The following is an 18,614-nucleotide window of genomic DNA, read 5'->3' on the forward strand; positions in this document are numbered from 1 at the left end:
GATAAACGAAGAATAAAGCTTTTAAGGCCGATTTATACTTCGACAGACGCACGCACGGAGTTGGACAGATTGGTTGAATTTATACTAATCTGACGGTTCTGCGTGGTGAAAGCAATTCACCACCAGAACAGTAGATTTACATTTAGCAGATGCTCTTATCCAGAGCGACTTACAGTAGGTAAGTAACCTCCCTCACCGCTCAGCCATCTGACTCCCATAGATGGTGCTGCACTGCGATGCTAGCTAGGTTATCGAAAAGTCGGGAGCAAATTTACAAGTTAGCCGTTTCATCAATAAAATACGGACATTTTCAGCAACTACACTGCCCATTTCTCGTCACATTTTAATTCAGATGCTGATTTACATGTACTGTTTAGCTGAAATATGAATTGTAAAAACTTACAACAATGGCGGTCAAAGGATTCTGTTCTCTTGTTGGTCACGGCAACCCCGCCCCAGCCCCTGACGCAAGCGGTTCTTAATACGGACCAATCACAGCCAAGGGCTAGCCGTAAAATGACGGACAGACGGATAGTCAGAAAATCAGGAGGTGCACGTAGAGCTCTGCGAGGGGCTCGGAGAGGGAGTTCCTTGACGGAGAGGGCGTTCCCCGTGTGCGTGTCTGTGAAAACGCAGAGGTATAAATTGGCCTTTATCTGGTTGATGTAAGCCCTGGAATTTCTAAGCTTCTCTAGTGTTGCTTCATTTTCTACTATTTACAAATAGTACAAATTCATTTAAAAGTCTGGGTCTTCGTGATATGTCACCCACTGTAATGAACCCAGTGCATCAGTCCTAAAAGGTGCTGACTGTGAGAGAAATCAAATTTGGCTTCCTTCATTTCAACAGTTTTATGTAAATGATCTCCAATTGACCCACGTCTGAGTCTTGTATATCTCCCTTCTGCTCTCCAAGCTCAGCCACAGGGCCAGACCCTCTCACAGGGCCAGACCCTCTCACAGGGCCAGACCCTCTCACAGGGCCAGACCCTCTCACAGGGCCAGACCCTCTCACAGGGCCAGACCCTCTCACAGGGCCAGACCCTCTCACAGGGCCAGACCCTCTCACAGGGCCAGACCCTCTCACAGGGCCAGACCCTCTCACAGGGCCAGACCCTCTCACAGGGCCAGACCCTCTCACAGGGCCAGACCCTCTCAGCTCCTCTCATGGAGCAACACTCAGTCACTGATTTCTATATTGACGACTCCTACACATATTTTATTTCTCTCCCTCATGGTCTTTTTCTTAGCAGGCTTAAGCAAGCATGCTCTCACAGCCTCCCTCCCCCCTCTGATCCTCTCCCTACAGGAAGTCAGTGGACTTGTGAACCCAGAGATACCCTGGCCCCTACAACCATTTGAATCAGCTGCATCCAGTGTTGCAGTGTGAAGGAAGGTACCAGCTCAGAACAAAACTAGGTGAGCCCTGTGGGTTTTCTTCACTCCCTTCAGTCGGTCACAACATGTCTTTGTGTGGACAAGCTGTTTTGTCAGCGTGTCTGCAGACAGTTTGTCAGGTTTTAAAGATGAATGTTTTTTGGCATTGAAGTGAGAGAAGAGTGCAATGGTCCCCCTTCTCTAGGAGTGTGCCTATGCAGCTATTAGCAACATGCAACATGATAATAAAGAACATAAGAAAATGTGTTCATTGTGAATGCCTGTCCTTTTCAAATATGGGCAATAACAGAGCAGAGATAGAAAGACAGATTGCAGACTGCTCTTGCTGCCCTGCTAACTGACCTCAACTTGTTATGAGAAGGGTGTGTGTGTGTGTGTGTGTGAGTATTGGAGAGACCCCTTGCTGGGAGTTCCAGCTCAGGACACAGTCCTCCTTATGGGGGGTCTCTGGATCTTGTCTCTTAAACTCCAGGAGACAAGAGGACGGAAGGAATAAGAGAGTGCATCATGGGGGAAACTGTGCCCAAAACCAACAAACTAGTATTCATGCTAACAAAACGAATGAAGAGTTTCTAAAGGAGAATTTCCCAGGGAGGAAATGAAGCCAGTTCAGCCAGTGACTCCCATGTCAGGAAGGGCCAGAACATGCCCAGACTTGTCTAGTCCCAAAACCCTGTTGACTTTCTGTTTAGGAGCAAAGAGGCCTTTATCACTGATTAATTATATATATATTTTTATTTACATATCATTAACATATGAGTTATATAAAATATATGTGACCCCCCCCCCCCCCCCAGTGTGGGTATTTCTGAGCTGGCTAACCACATTTCAACCACACACTGCAGTTGTGCATTGTAGTTCTTCATACTCTGAGTGTTGTGTCAGTTTAAATTGATTTTCTTCAGCAGAGTTGATGAGTGCGATACTGTCCAGACTAGCACGATTTTCCAAAAGTATCCCATTACATCACCTACAAAAGACAAGCTATTTCAGTCCCTCTGTTGTTTTGCTACCTGTTGTTAGCTTATGTGCTGTTGTGACTGACAATTTCCTTGTGTTGTCAATTCTCTTTCCCTAACTCAGCCTCTAACCCTCAACCTGACTGGCACTGATGTTTCTAAACAAATTCTTGCTTCATATCTTGCTAGTTGTACTCTTCCTCCTCCTCCATCTCAGCCTGTCTCACTTGATCTATCTGGTTGTTTTTGTGGTTTGCATAGTTGTGCAAGTTTCTTGCTATTTTGATGCTTTTTGTAAAGGAACCCTGCAGTTCTGAAATGCAGATATTGGCACAGTGACATGCCTGCTCCAGCACACGATTAAAATGTTACAGATTTAAAGACAAGGCAAGACAGCTCTTTTCAGACCTCCACACCTGGATTGGATTATGACTGAAGAGTTTCAAAATGTCACCCTAACCCAACAAAGCCCCAGTGCCCTAACCCTTCACTCACCTAATTATCCTTCTCATTTAGTTGTTGCATGCCTGTCCACTTCATTAGATCTGCATGATTGCATTAGTACCAAGACAAACCCTTCTGTTTCATCTTGGCATGGGACTCTATGAATCTGAAAAAGTTTAATTGCACATGTCAGGTCTTTGGCCCTTGCAAGTCCCCCTAATATTTCTGTTCACCCTGGCGTCTGGCTGTACTCTGAGTAAAATTAAGGTTGAGGGAATTTTGAGGTAGAGGGTAGTGTTGTTAGCAACATTGACATGATTACCACTAAATGGTGATTTGTTGATCGTCAGGGTGGTTAGTTAGAATGAGCCTCGGGACATGAGAATGTGGTCTTTGTTCCTTTCCTCTTGGGGGACAAACTTTTTGCTAATGAGCCATCATCTGTCCAATGGCAGTGTGCTCTGTGCAGAATACCTAAAAGGCTCAGAGGTCGCTACTGGCTGAAGCTCTGGGGTGGAAAAACAAGCAGAGAGCAGATCATTTGTTTGGATCATTCTCAACGGAGCACAGTGAAGACACGTCTGTACGTTCTACTGAGTTCTTTTAATTTTCCTCTCCTGTTGGCTTCCCACCAAGACAGGTTGTCTGTGTGATACCTTCACTGGATAAGACCAGAGTATTCCTCTACGACAAGGCTGACATCTGTTCCCAGGCCCCAGGCTAGTGTTATGTAATATAGTCTGCAAGCTACAGCCAAGCAGTCTAATCTTACCCAATGCATTTTTGCTATAAGAAGTGCTTGTTGTAAAGCATAATTAGGTATGGCCAGTACTATGCTCAAAGCCATGTCAGATGTTGTAATATGGAGTGTAGGTGGGCATGTAATATGGAACAGTCCAGATCCAAGGATCAAAAATGCCCACAAGAGTATAACATTACTGACAAAGCCTTGGCATTTAGCCACAGTGCCTTAGCTGTGCACTGCCCAAAGCCAACATCATTACCTTAGTTCCCTGCTGTCATAGTGAGTTTTGGTCATGACAGCAGCCAGGGACTGAAGCTCTGTTCAACGGTCAACATGTTGAGGTTTTCAGAGGTACCACATCACCCTAAAGTGCTGAACAGTCTTTAAGCAGAGGTGTATTGACTGGTTGTGCAGCACTTACAGCATAACAGAAAAGATGACCCATCTGTTGACGCAGGGGAGCTCTTCACTATACTGGAGCATTGTGAGTGTACTTCCCCTTCTGAGGTTGCCATGGTTAATGGATTAATCAAGTGTCCCCCAACACACACACCACCAACATGTTTCCCACGAAGTTCCTACTTAGTGAGGACTCAATATCTGGCCTCACAAGCAACAGGATTCATTATCCCTTGGGACTCGACCTGATAAGATTGGGTGGAGGGAAAAATCTATAAAGCCAAACAAGCCGACTCCCACAGAATCTGGTGCAGGAAGTGAAGAAGACAGACCTTGGATGTCCTCCCTCATCATGTCACATGACCAAGGTCAAGGGAAATCAATGAAAGAGGGTTGCTAATGCCCCCCGTCCTCCCAAAAGGGGGCATGTTTGTGGAAACAAGCAGCTGTTGAGTTTCCCATCAAATACATAATGGGGCATAATAAAGACATAATGCAGGATCTAAAATATCACTTCTGTATGTTTGCGCCCTACTTTCTCCCAACATGAAGTGAGAAATCAGGGAGTTCCCATGGTGAGACTGTGTGCTGCTCCTGCACTGGTCCAGTAGGCACACTAAGGCTCGGGACACATGTACGTTACAAAAACAAATAACGCTCTACAAACAGCCTGTCTGAACATATTGACTGGAAGTATGTTACTGCTATTGACAGTCAAGTGTTTTAAACTGGACAGTGTTGGTGGTGATTGTCATATTAAACACAAGCCGTTTTTGAAGTAGTTTTTTTTCTATCCCTCAAACCTTTAATTTGACTGTTGTCTCGCAATATTGTCCAAAAACTTGATTTACAAATTGTGAATCAAGACAGGAGATTATCGACCAGTTCTAGCTAGCTGGCCCTCCTCTCCTTCACTCGCTTGCTTTCTATCGTTATCCCAGGCCTGTTCAGACAGAGCTATGAGAGGAATGTGTTTAGCTTGAGAAGAGATCATCAGTCTTCATGGCCTGCCTTGGTTCCCTTAGCCCTAGAGTCTGTGAAAGACTGCGCTTGCTATCCAACACACACACACACACGCACATGTTCAGCCTACACATTACTTACATCATGATATTCAGAAAAATACTTATAAATATATACTTATATAAAAATAATATGATTCTACATCTTTGAAATGAAGTTAGTTGAGAAATCTTTAGCTTTAATCATTATTGTGTCATAGTGAATGAGGTTGGCTCTTCTGAGAGACACTCACACATTTAAAGGTCCTGTAGGAGAAAAGGACAATGCTGGGATTGTAAAAGTGTTATGTTTGTACCATGTCATTTCGTTAAAGCAACTTTTATAACTTTTTGGAGGGAAGGAACGTTTTGTGCACACCATGTAGCATGTTTGTTTTCGCTAAACCAATTTGTTAAAATAAGTATAACATGCTCAACATGTATTTTTATTGGTTTATATTTCAGACTGGTTGACAGAGCTTTTATGTGACCCTGAGACCAGCTCTGTGTTTTGTTCAGTAGACGATAAGGTCAGCAAGGTTGAAAACATCTGGCCAAAGATATCGAATTCTGGGATTGGTCCAAATCTAATCTTTAATCTAGTGCAAATGGAGAAATAGTACTTGAAACATTCTTTATAGGAGCTATAGATTTGAATATGTCAGGAACTTGGTCAACAGGCATAGTCTTGCTGCCTGTAAATAGCTCTTGATGGTTTTCATCTAATCATATATTTATGTCCTTGCCATTTACAGATTAAATTATAATAAAACAATTTGGTTTTTTTGAATAGTGGAATTATTATATGGTTTAAAAGAATGTTTAGCTCACATAGGATTAAGATCTATTTATTTACAGGACTGCCAGGGGGAAGCAAGACCACCTGTACTTATTACAAACAAACTTGAAACTTAATCATTGTTTTTGATGAGCTTGTTTCAGCTCTGGCCACAAACCTTCAACTTGATCTACATCAACCCCCCATTTTGTGTGCCAGGCTATTGTTCCACTGTTTAGTCAACCTTGTCATGCCTGGTTCTTTAAACAGGCTAGAGTTTCAGCTGTTTCAAACTGCTACCCCCTTTGCGCGTTTACTCTTTGAAGTCTGGATGAGGAATGGGATTTCATGCTTGGGAGTTGATATTGGACTGGGAATTGGGGACTTCTAAAGGGGAGGGGGTTCAACATTCTCTGTTGAGTAAGCCCTCTGGCTGTCATTGTGTGGCACAGAGCTTTTGAGCCTAGTATCATCGCTGAAATGGGTGATACTTGACTGAACAGTTTCCTGGCCTGTGTAATTGATTACTGTGCAGTACGTTCTAGAAATTCACCACTTTTCTGCTAGGCTCTTTAAATGACGGTGTTCACAGGCAGTGTCAGGAACACAGAAGGAGTGCATGGCCCTGTAATAGTTATTTAAGATGCACCATGGCATGGGCTTGAGTTCCACTCAGACCTCAGTCATTCGGAACTGGTTGCATCTTCTCAAATCTCAGCACGATCCAAGAGTTCTCTTAGATGAATGGAAGCTGCTGCTCTTCCTGCTGCCTGACTCCTGGCTGGTTCGCCACAATAGTGTGGCACATCTCACAACCATGCTGAAAAGAAATGTTCTGTAAGCCACTGTCTGTTTGCAGAACACCCCTCAAAAGCAACGAGATACACGTTCATGCGACTAGTGCAAATGTATTGAGCGATGGGTCTGAGCGTACTCTGTGTCTGAGCATGCTCAGGTCCCTCCCTGTGCTCCCATGCAGTAATGTATGATGGATGTCCTTCTTTATCAGAGATGATATTCAAGGCCAGAGCACCAGGAGATAGAATTCTGGCCCACAATGCCATTCATCATTCTGTCAATTTAAAAAGCTTTTTAGGATCCATTACAGACACGTTTTGTCTGTCTAGTGCTGCGAATATTGATGAACTGGAGCACTCCAAATGAGTAGATTGTGGAATTGTTTACTTTGAAGGCCGGTAGCTTTGGATGGTAACAAAGATATGTGTGTTGATGTTTGGCCATTTTCTATCACTGTGTGTGTTGAATAGAGCAGTGAAGTTCTGGGTGTAGTGATGTCTCATATCAAATTAAAACATTTGAGCAGAAATTACCATTTCCTTGGAGGTGAAATGTGTGTGTGTGTGTGAGAAAGAGAAAGGGAAAACTCCCCTGTGCGCCACAGGCTCCAGGGTCCTAATCCCTCTGTCACAATCTTATTAAGCCTTTAAACTGTGAAAACACCAGCTCTTCCCTGGTGAAATCCCTCACCGGTGTATCCGGTCAGAGTGGGTTGGGAGAGACAGAGGGAGAAAGAGAGAGACACTTGCATGTGGCTGAGATCACAGAGAGACCAAGTAACTTCACTCCATGGCTTATCCCATCCCTACTCAGGCATGCGGTCCCCCTCCATGTCCCGATCAACACTACGTCAGTTCTGTTTCAGCTGTGTCCACAGCCTGATCCTAATACTGTGTCCTTCATTACAAAATGGTGACATCTGTCATGACTTAATCGCTCATACTCCTTTCTTGATATGGGAGTCATCTTCCCCGTGGACACGTGTGCCAACCTGCTGGAAACAAGAGAAACCTCTTCTCGATTTTAAGTTTGCTTGTATTGTCTGCATCAGTGGTATGGAAGCAAATCAGTGACATGATGTTTTGAATGTTAAAAGGCATTGAATACTTAATATTGACATTTAAACACAGAATTAGTTGGTTTTGAAATGAAAATTGAAATATGCATTTATTTGAATGTAAAAAAATTAAAGGTTCCGAAATTCAGGTTGGTCAAATTCGAACAGTAAAATTCAGATCCCAAAAATGATACATATATATATATATATATATATATTTTTTTTTTCAAGCTTCAGAAATTCAAATAGAACAAAATCCAGGCTGCTCAAATTCAAATGGTGAAATCCAGATCCCAAAAATTTGAGGCAAAAAAATTTAAGGCAAAAACATTTGGCCCGTTACAAATTGGAGCTGAAAAATTTTGGGACGTTGTTTTTTTTACTGTAAAAAAAAAGGAAAAGAATATACAACATTATGCCAGGAAGACAAGTGGAAAAAACTATTTTGACAATTACCATATGCCTATGTTCACCCTCTCAAGATCCAATCAATGTCCAAAATATCAGCCTTTCAGATTTATTGAATTTCTTTCTTGAATGTCTTTTGGATGTTTGGTATGCAAATGTTTTAACAGCAGAGTTGTGTATTGTTTAGGGTCCTTGCCACCACGAGACAAATTGGCATTGCAAAATGAACATGTAGCTCCACTTCAATCACCTTCTTTTGACGGTAAGTTCTGCCAAACAACACTTTTTCTGCTCACAAGTTCCATTTCCACTTTCTCTCAGCCTACTGCATTGAACAGTCCACCTACGTAAACACCTTCCCGTAATCAACGGCGGCGTCATTATGTTGACCAGCATAGCGCGCATAGTGCAAGCTTAGGGTTCGGATTCGGTGAAAATAAATGTTAAGGTTCGGCCAAAACCCAACCCCGTCAAAAAGCCCAATATTCGGGCGAATCCTAAACCGAATCCTGGATTCGCTGCATCCCTAGTTTATTTTTTTAACATTTAAATTAATTCATATTTCAATTTAAAGAGGTGAATTCAAAACCAACAAATTCAGTGGTTTACATTTCAATATTAAGTATTCAATGCCTTCAAAAACATTATGTCACTGATTTGCTTCTATACAGTGGGTTTTTGTTCTGGACTGGCAATGTAATCAAAATAATGCTTTCATGAAATTATCCTAGTTGTATTTTGATGTGATTCAAATTGTAGCATAGACAAAACACTGCAGAGCAGTTGGAAATGAAAGACATTAGAATCTCCACCAAGCCCCTCCTGATCTGCTGTTTCCTAGCAACAGCTGTTTGTCTGTGGTAGCACTTATGATTTAGAAAATAGGATCTTGGCTTTCAACTCAGTCAGATCTGATAAGATGTGACATTGAGTTTCCCAGCTTGTTCTATCACTTGATGACCTCTTTAGGATGTGGATGTCATAAGGTCATCACAAAACTGCGGTCTCCTGAAATTCACACCTGTGAAGTTCACCTTCAGGAGACTTCAGCATTTGTAATGACGTTAGAGGAAATATTGGTAATCGTCTGTGGTCGCTGGTATAGCACCAGAAGAGCGTTGTGTGGACGCTGGTGACGCTAGCGTCGGTAATCGGCAAAGAACACTGGTCCCAAAAAAGGTTTTGAACATGTACAAAAATGCTAATAGTTTTCAGGGGTGGTGACTTGGTCGCTGTTACACGCTCCTAATGCGTCAGTCCCACGCTAGTCATGCGTTAGTCACACGTTAGTCACTTGCCCTAGAACGTTGACCAGAACGTTCTGGCGTGACAGGGCCTTTAGGGGGATTAATTCACAGTAGTTCACAGAAAATTGCAATTGTTGTTTCCCAGGCAGCACCTAATAATGTACTATAACCATAGAATCAGTATGGGACTTTAGGGACCCTATAGAGGCTGTAAGCCCTGCCTCATCAGCATGTGTACTCACCTCTGTGGTGTGATTTTACACCAATAAAACAAGACTGTTCACCAACTTGTTGTAGCTTTTTATTGTCATTTTCAAATGGAGTCGAAGGGAGTTGTAAACAGGGAGAGTGTAAGATGGGGAGTACGAGGAGAGGGAGAAGGGTGGAGAGCATGAAGAGGGAGGGAGAGAGAGGAGGGGATCCATAGGAATATAGCTGGATCAAGAGTGAAGCGGAAAAGTGAGGTGTAATTTAGAGAGAGAGAGATAGAGAAATACTAGAATAATGAGAGAACAATAGAGGAGGATTACCAAGTAGAAAGGGATGGATGGAACGGCAGGAAGAACCACAGTGCCTGGCAGACTATAGACTGAAGAATATTCCACTGTGCAGTTAGAGGAGTGAGCCAGTGCATAACTGCAGCCCTCACGTGTCGACACCATGCCTCCTCCAGTCCTCAGTGTCTCTGTGTCCCAGCCAGGGGAGCAGGAAACACTCCTCTCCCAGTTTTCATGCTAGAGGGCCCTCGAATCAGTTCTAGAGTGTGCTTATCACTGGCAGTGTGTAAGTGGAGTAGGACCATGTCTTAATCATGCTGGGTATGAAACTGGGTGACTGATGAATGCCAGACTGTGGAAGGATGTAGACTTCAATTTCATTCATGAATGTGACAAGGGCCGAATGATTTTTGATTACTCGTTCACCTGATCGTTAGAAACTGGTAGCATGTGAACTCTCCCAGTGCACCTGCCCAGAGTAGACAGAGGGAAGGCACGCAAACACATCGCCCCTGTGTGTGTTACATCTGCTGTTTAACTGGGAGAGAGGTAAGGTTATGCAATTAGGTGTACAAGCACCATATCCATCATTGTAATCCTCTGGACCTGTCATGTCTGTAATGTTGACAAGGCATTAGAGCACTTATACAAGCCAGCAAAAAAAAAAATGACTGTAAGGTTCTCTGATGGTACTAGTCCTCTGCCAACAGACATCATAGTAATTGATGTCAGTAATTGGTTTTCAGCATCCATTTTCCACTACAGCGTAACTGCTGAACATGTTAGGCGGATGGGGCAGGGTAATTTGGTACGGCACCCTCTCACCCACGTACTGGGTAGACTGGACATCCAAGGTGCCTCCCTGGATAAAAGCCCATCCCCTGTAAATGGAGCAGGTTTTTTGTTCCTAGCTGTTGTGCTTGCTCCAAAATATTTTAGATTAATTGCCCTCCTACGCATACCCCTGAACCAATCTCTCTGAGAACACCCGAGTCGGATCAGGACGGGATGGCCGCACTGCTCTAACACGCCCCAAGGAGAGGGAATTATCTTCAAAGCTATTTTCTGGGCTTATAGGGTTATCAAACTGATAGGTCCTCTGAAGGAATGCTATGGGAAGGCTAGCCCTGCTGAATGCTATGGGAAGGCTAGCCCTGCTGAACGCTATGGGAAGGCTAGCCCTGCTGAATGCTATGGGAAGGCTAGCCCTGCTGAACGCTATGGGAAGGCTAGCCCTGCTGAATGCTATGGGAAGGCCAGCCCTGCTGAACGCCTTCCCTGTCTGAGAGAAGCTCCTCGGCTCAGCTGAGCTGCTCGTTTCATTCCTCTACCCAGAGTTCCAAGCTGTCAATACATTTCAGGAAAGAAAGTAGTTTGAGGCTCAAGGCTTAATGACTTGGAGTATGTTAGGAAGCCAGTGCTGCACTCCGGAAATGGCCTAACTCTGCTAATGTATACGATGGACTAGTCCAGTCACCCAGGAAGGGGATCCATGTCTCATCCCTCTCCAGATTCTCAGTAGATACAGCACAGGCCCGACCATTACTCAGAGTGGCGACACAGCAACGATCTCACTGAGGAAATTATGGACGTGGATAATCCACTTTGTCTAGAATCTGTTCACTTGGTGCCAACCAGACGCTCGTCAATGGCAGCCATTTAGTGAGGGGAAAAAAGCTTCTTTGCATACATTATGGACGAGGGAGAAAGTGGAGCATCCTCTCTAATGGATAATCTTCATCTGAAAGATGAAGCTTCTAACTACAGGGCCATGTGATGGAGAAGGCCAGCAGGAAGGAAAATATTCTGGAGAACCTCAGAGGTTTGCCAAACGAATGTTGGATCTTCTGTTCCGGTGAATCAAGTTGTCTGCTCTGAACATTCTTTGAGGTGTGCTTTGTAACTGCAGAGTACTGTGACAATTACTCATTCTTCAATATATTTGTCCAGTTTTTTTCCTGATGTGTTGCTAAATATTATTTGTAGTATTCCCATAATTACAGATTGATATGGAGCTGGAATTATGGATAGCTAATGATATTTTGGTCGTCATGGTATTTTAAAACCAGTACTTAACTTTGTCACACAAATTACACAATTGTTTTGCACTAAATATCATTTGTTATTTTTAACTTTCTATTCAGCCCAGATCTCTTTTTATTTACTGCACCTTAACTGTCTTGGTGAAAAGCTTAGGAAGATGGCAGGTAAATTGTAGAAGAAGATGAAGGAAGAGGTCCAATATCTCCGCTTCCTACCCCCCTCAGGCTCTTGCTGGTTCTCAGAGTGAATTATTTCCGAGACAGCTCCCCCGAGTCTTCCGCAATCAGCCAAGGACAGGCAGGCGAAAGACTGAGCATGGTGAATGTCTAGCACGTCTCTCTGTTTGCAGCGTCTGTACTCTAAAGTCCCTCATCTCTCCCTCTTCTCTCCATAGCTCTCAGGAGTAGCTGAACCATTTCATTGTGTGCTACTTTAGACCACTCACTATTCTCTGATGGAACAATCCTGTCACCAAACTAAGGCCATAAAACTGAGTCATAGGCCATACCAAACCCACAATGATTGTGGAGTCTGGTATGTTTTATATTACATTTGTTAGAATGTATTGTGTTTGTGAACTCAAAGTGCAGTTCAGATGAATTCAACCAAGAGGCTTGAAGGTAAAGTTGTGAGGGTCTGGAGCATGATCTCGGGCCTTTTGATAAGCACTTGGCCACTAAATGATAATATTATGGGGAGTCAGATGGCTGAGCGGTAAGGAATCGGGCTACTAATCAGAAGGTTGCCAGTTCGATTCCCGGATGTGCAAAAGTGACTTTGTGTCCTTGGGCAAGGCACTTCACCCTACTTGCCTTGGGGGGATGTCCCTGTACTTCCTGTAAGTTGCTCTGGATAAGAGCGTCTGCTAAATGACTCAATGTAAATTGTAGGTCCACTCTGCAGTTTTCACTCTGGACTGTTTCTCTGTTTCTCACTGTTTCACACTTGTTCCCGGTTATGTCAGAACTGAGTAAAGATCTGGGAGAAAGTGTAAGACCTGTAACATTATTGATGTTACTGTTGCAGCAATGTCCATAAAGCCCTCGATTGATTATTTAAGAATCAACGTAGGATTCTAAGTGATACTAAAAACATTTTAACATGCTTAAATTCTCGAAATGCTTTAACATGGATATCCACCACTGCCTTTTTAATGACGTAACTGCTTTATTCTATAACTTCTATCACTGGTAATTTTTACTCTATAAGAGGACAATTGACTAAGTAAAAGACCTACATTTGAGATGTCTGTAGATGTTATTATTTAATGTGAACTGGTGTACATATTTAGATATTAATCAAGAGTTGTCGTCCCCTTGCTCTGAAAGTGCACATCATGGTTGAAGCAAATTCACCTTTTAAATTATGCAAAAGGCTGACATATGATACTGCCATCATTTAATAGCCACAACGGAGAGAAACGGAGCTTGCAGTCAGTGTTAGCGGTTCCCTGTGAAACAAGTATTTCAGCTAGAACATGTTTATGGCAAAACACAGGTAAAGTCATGCTTTAAATGACAGTGTTAATGAAAAAGGTTCAACACAGTGGCTGTAGTGATGTAGTTTCACAAGACATTGTGAAGGAGAAAAGAAGGCTTTGCCCTCTTGGAATATGGGATTTTTTAGGCTGAAAAAATATTTTTTTTAAACAAACTTTTTTGTGTTATGTGTGGGGAAAAAAACTAGTTTATTTTACAACAATATCAATTGATCTACACAATTTAATGCAAATGTTTTCAATGAGAAAGCTTTGTAATACGTTTCATTGTGAATTGACTCTACCATACATTCCTCTGAAACTGTTATCCTGACTCACTTCACCACTGATGTTGTTTGTGTGTGTGGTGAGTCTGGAATGTAGCTTGGAATGAAATACTTAACATTAATTATCATGAATGCTTTATCTAATAAATGTGTATCCTGTTCTGGAATAACACTATGTAATGTTACTAGTAGTTTAAAGGCCTTGACAGTATTTTGATTATAGTCACAATCTCTGAAATCGTTGACATTTGATTATCAGTGGGCTGACCTCAGATCTGCCTCTGGACTGGAGCCTCAGATCTGCCTCTGGACTGGAGCCTCAGGAGGAAGTTTGCCACATTCCTCTTTTCTTTTTCCTTGAAAACAACGTCAGGCTGCCAGTTAATGAAATGGTCTTCTCTGAATAAAACACACAACTACAAAACCTCCCATTTCATCATGTGCATCTGTCAAAATGTAATAAATGTCCTGTTGGCTTGGTGAGCAGAGAAGGATGGGTTTAGTGTCAGCTGCCTTGTAGCTAGATTGGGAACCTGGACCACAGGCATGTACATGAGGTAAGATAAAGTGTCTACTGATACATGACACACACACACACACACACTCTTACCTGAGTGGGAACGCCCTGACAGTCAGGAGTGGAATGGACCAGTTGCTCTGCAGAGGAGGGTGACAGTTGTAGCACAGAGAGCTGTTGAAAAGTCGCACGTACCAACTCCAACACTGAACAACAGGATTCTCAAAGCGTCCAAAGAGAGAGTCTGATGGAAGTTATCTGATCTGGTTGTGTTTTGTACACTACAAATACGCATTGTTTTAAGGGGATCTCTGCTGTGCTCACAACTCAGTCTACAGTCCACTGTCAGTTATAAGCAACATCAGGCACAAATGTAAGACTGAAGACACTAGGTAACACTGTCCAAGTTCATTAACTTTCGAAGAGAAGCCAAAACCACGTGTTAAGCTATCGATCGTTGTCTCTACTTTGGCATCTTTTCTTTGGTTAAGATGATGATCTGCTAATGATCTGAAGCTCTCCGTGTCAAAACAAGATTCTTCAACTATCTGTGAATGATTCCCCATAAGCACAGTAGCGAACAGCGCAGGGTCTCCCAGACCGCTACATGAGGGTGGATAGCAGGAAGCCCCACTGCGGTCCCTCTATCTCCTCACCTCTATCTCTTCTCTCTTTCTCCTCTCTGTCAGACGGATTCAGGGCATGATGCATCAGAAAGCTAATCATCAGGATGGACTACCTGCAATTGACCCCATGTATGCTGGCTGTGGTCACTCAAGGAGATTAGCCCTGTTCCTGCTGCCTCAATCACTACACACGTGTTTTACACACACACACACGTTTTGTACCTTTTAGTCTGAAGATTGAAAAATTGCGTTGAACTGTTAATCACATCTGGAATAATTCTCATCTGAAGTAGTTGTACTTATTCTAAACATACTGTAGTGATGAATACAGCAGCCAGTGAGCTGGTGTAGATATCAGTGTGAAGCCCTCTGCTGTCTGGTGCTTAGTGGAAGGCATGAGCCCAGAAAGGTGCTGGCTCGTAGCATTTCACCGATAATGCATTTGTGTGGTGGCATGGGAGTCACATGACTCTCGCCTGCTCTGCCTCCACCCTCTGCTGCTGGAGATAGGAAAATCACAAATGGCCTCAAGCCTCATTTGACATTCTCTGCGGCTTGACTTGCGTCGGGTTCCTGCAGAGGTCAAAACAAACCCCATCTTCTTCCCTTTCTTTCCCTTGTTTTGGGGAGATTTGGAGAAGTCAGACAGCAGCACACTTTTTCCCTTTGAGCTGATGGATCTGGGAGCCTCTCGTCCTAACAGGGCCGTCTTATCTCCCCTCCTCGGCTGCTCTGTCCTGCGCCGTGTGGACTGAAGCAGCATGTCTCTCAGGCACACGCTCCTCATCCTCCTCGGCAGCTCTGTCCTGCGCCGTGTGGACTGAAGCAGCATGTCCCTCAGGCACACGCTCCTCATCCTCCTCGGCTGCTCTGTCCTGCGCCGTGTGGACTGAAGCAGCATGTCCCTCAGGCACACGCTCCTCATCCTCCTCGGCTGCTCTGTCCTGCGCCGTGTGGACTGAAGCAGCATGTCCCTCAGGCACACGCTCCTCATCCTCCTCGGCTGCTCTGTCCTGCGCCGTGTGGACTGAAGCAGCATGTCCCTCAGGCACACGCTCCTCATCCTCTGAGGCTCTGGCGGAGGCTCACAACCGAAGCTAAGTCACTCAGTCCCCAGTCGGCTACTGGTGGCAAGGCTGCATGAACTGGGGCCTGAGGCCAACATTGGAGCTGGAAACTCCAGCTCTGCTCCCTTCCTCCAAATCCGTCTTGAGTGAGGAGAGGGATTAAATTGACATTTCTATCATTTGTTCTCTCGAGCTCCCATGCTTATGTAGTGCTGGAGCAGTGTCCCAGACACGTGTCAGCGTGAGGAGGGCCAGGTGGGTCTTTACCATTGAGGAAAACCGATATTTATATGAAGAACTTGGTGGTACAAAAACACTGGAGACCACTGTGGCTCGTGCCTCTGCAAAATTGAATGCTTGATGTTGTTGAAAAGCTTTCTCCTTTCTCTCTTCCTCCAGTAATGGAACGATGGAACTCCGCATTGATTTTCCATTTTCTCATGAGATCCTACTTTCTCAAAAGGCTTTTACTGCACAGCGAGAGAGCGTTTCATCGACAGAGCATAGTCCCTGATCCTGGGTGTTTATTTCTATATTTCTGACTGCTCAGTCACGTGCCAGAGGAGGCTTGTCTCTGTCAGGGGACAGCTGATCTCAGCGTGAGCTGCAGCAAACTACAAAGGCTCGCTGCTCTATGTCACTGTGGCCTCCAAAGCTCGGTGCTCTACCTCACTGTGGCTACACCTCGCTTTCCTCTATCTTTTTCTCTCTCATCACACCTCCCCTTCCCTCCTCCTTCCCCTCTCTCGGCTTTGCAGTTTTCTTCTACAGTAAGTTGTTTTGATTGATTCCTTTTCCGCCCAACATCAATAATATGTCAAAGGAATGTTGTTGTTGAGACAGTGTACCTTTTTATTTATGAATCATACTCTACTTGCTCTCTCTGGAGAGCCCTCGATCTCCAGATGGAGAGCATATGGCCAGGATATCACCACAAAGCCACAAAAAGCCACTGGATCTCATATTTAGGCTACGCAACATCAGCACACTTCCTCTAGTTGGCCTCTTGCTCCTTTGTCAACAAGGAAATGACTGTAAACTCAGTTTTTTGCTTGAACAAAAGGTAGCTGACATTATTGTTTTTTCCTCCTCTAAGAAGAGGAGATGCTTCAACTGTAACAAAGTGAGTAATCATGAAGCCAAACATAAACTATAAAACCTAGCATGTGAGGAGGGAAAATAGAATATAGAAAACTTGCTTTCTTTCATTTCCAACTTCTCCTTATTGCAGAAAGCCAAACGCAAGTTCTCAGCCAAATGTGACAATATGACAAATATCCCAGAATGATGATGACCCAAAAAACAGGGATGCATTATGAAGATGATGTCTGTGGAGTTGGGCTTTATTTCATTTGCTGTCACAGCAGGAAAAAAAGTATATACAGGACATACATATTAAAAAATGTGCTCTCTCTGCATAACTTCCAGCGTATTGCATAATGTAGATGTCTGCATCATTAGAGCACACCTCTGTGTGATCTCCTCTGGGGGCTGGTTCAGTGCGGGACTGCATCCTTTGATGTTTAATGAATACCCTGGCGGGATGACACGAGCTGTCAGGACCACTGCTGCTCCACTTCCTCCAAGGGAAGAGTTTTCCTAGGAAACCGTACAGTGGAAGTTGCTATTAATGAGTATTAAATACATTAACGAAAATGAGATGCATAAAATGTCTTGCCCCTTGGCTTGTAGAGCCTGTGGTTTGACTTGAATCAGCCCTATAATGGGGTGTGAAGCCAGTGCTGCACGGGGTGAAGTGAAGCATGACTGCAGCCGGGGGGCAGTGTTGTGGGGGGGGGGGGGCTGTGTTGGGGGGGGCTGTGTTGGGGGGGCGGCTGTGTTGGGGGGGGCGGCAGTGTTGGGGGGGGGGGGGGGGGCAGTGTTGGGGGGGGGCGGGGGGCTGTGCTGGGGGGGGCTGTGTTGGGGGGGGCTGTCGGCAGGGGGAACACTTTGAATGTTGCCTCGTTGAGAAGAGATGGACGTGGCAGATGGCTCCTGAGATTGCTCAGCTACAGTCCATTCAGACCAGATCTGACCCTCAGCTACAGTCCATTCAGACCAGATCTGACCCTCAGCTACAGTCCATTCAGATCAGATCTGACTCGAGCACAAACCTCAAGAGAATATTCTGGAAGGAAGAGCCATGGAGGAGTCACTGTTGGAGCACTTATGAAAACGTTATTTTTTGTATGCAGTTTCTGTGTCTGCCCACATAATAACATTTCGGTCAAATGATTAGATAAAATACAATCACAGTCTTACGGTAGACAAAGAACTAAATCGTTTTTGTTATCAATAATTCATTTTAGATTTTCTGTGATATTCTGATGAGGTGGGCAGTAGCATTTGATTCAATTCAATGAGCTTCCATGCACAGCAGTGTGTTGTGACTTTCTGCCTCTGCAAGCAGAGGGGAGGAGAGCTCTCAGTGTTAGTCTCAGTGGGCTTCAGAGTGAGCTGACAGCTGCTCAGCCCAGACTCCTCAAAGTGCTTCATCAAGAGGAATCAGGTTCCTCATATGCCTCCCATGTGGGATGTGTTCTGTGTTCACTTTGACCTATCGTCTTCTGGTTGTCTTATCGTTCTGATGTCCCAGCCGACTGTCTCTCCCCCACCCCTGTCTCTCCCTGTCTCTCCCCCACCCCTGTCTCTCCCTGTCTCTCCCCCACCCCTGTCTCTCCCTGTCTCTCCCCCACCCCTGTCTCTCCCTGTCTCTCCCCCACCCCTGTCTCTCCCTGTCTCTCCCCCACCCCTGTGTCTACCTGTCTCTCCCCCACCCCTGTCTCTCCCTGTCTCTCCCCCACCCCTGTCTCTCCCCCACCCCTGTGTCTACCTGTCTCTCCCCCACCCCTGTCTCTCCCCCACCC

General features: G+C 44.5%; 1 protein-coding gene across 2 annotated transcripts in view; it reads left to right on the forward strand.

Annotated features, from left to right (window-relative positions):
* Positions 1–18,614, forward strand: part of peak1 (pseudopodium-enriched atypical kinase 1) — a 69,705-nt gene that overhangs the window by 15,089 nt on the left and 36,002 nt on the right. For both annotated transcript variants that reach the window (XM_084671301.1, XM_084671299.1), the window contains exon 2: positions 1,309–1,418. The gene's annotated coding sequence lies outside the window, so the exon portion shown is untranslated. The remainder of the gene's footprint in view (positions 1–1,308; positions 1,419–18,614) is intronic.

This window comes from Hypomesus nipponensis, chromosome 14 (assembly GCF_054491055.1).
Source record: "Hypomesus nipponensis isolate SF chromosome 14, ASM5449105v1, whole genome shotgun sequence".
Lineage (NCBI taxonomy): Eukaryota > Metazoa > Chordata > Actinopteri > Osmeriformes > Osmeridae > Hypomesus > Hypomesus nipponensis.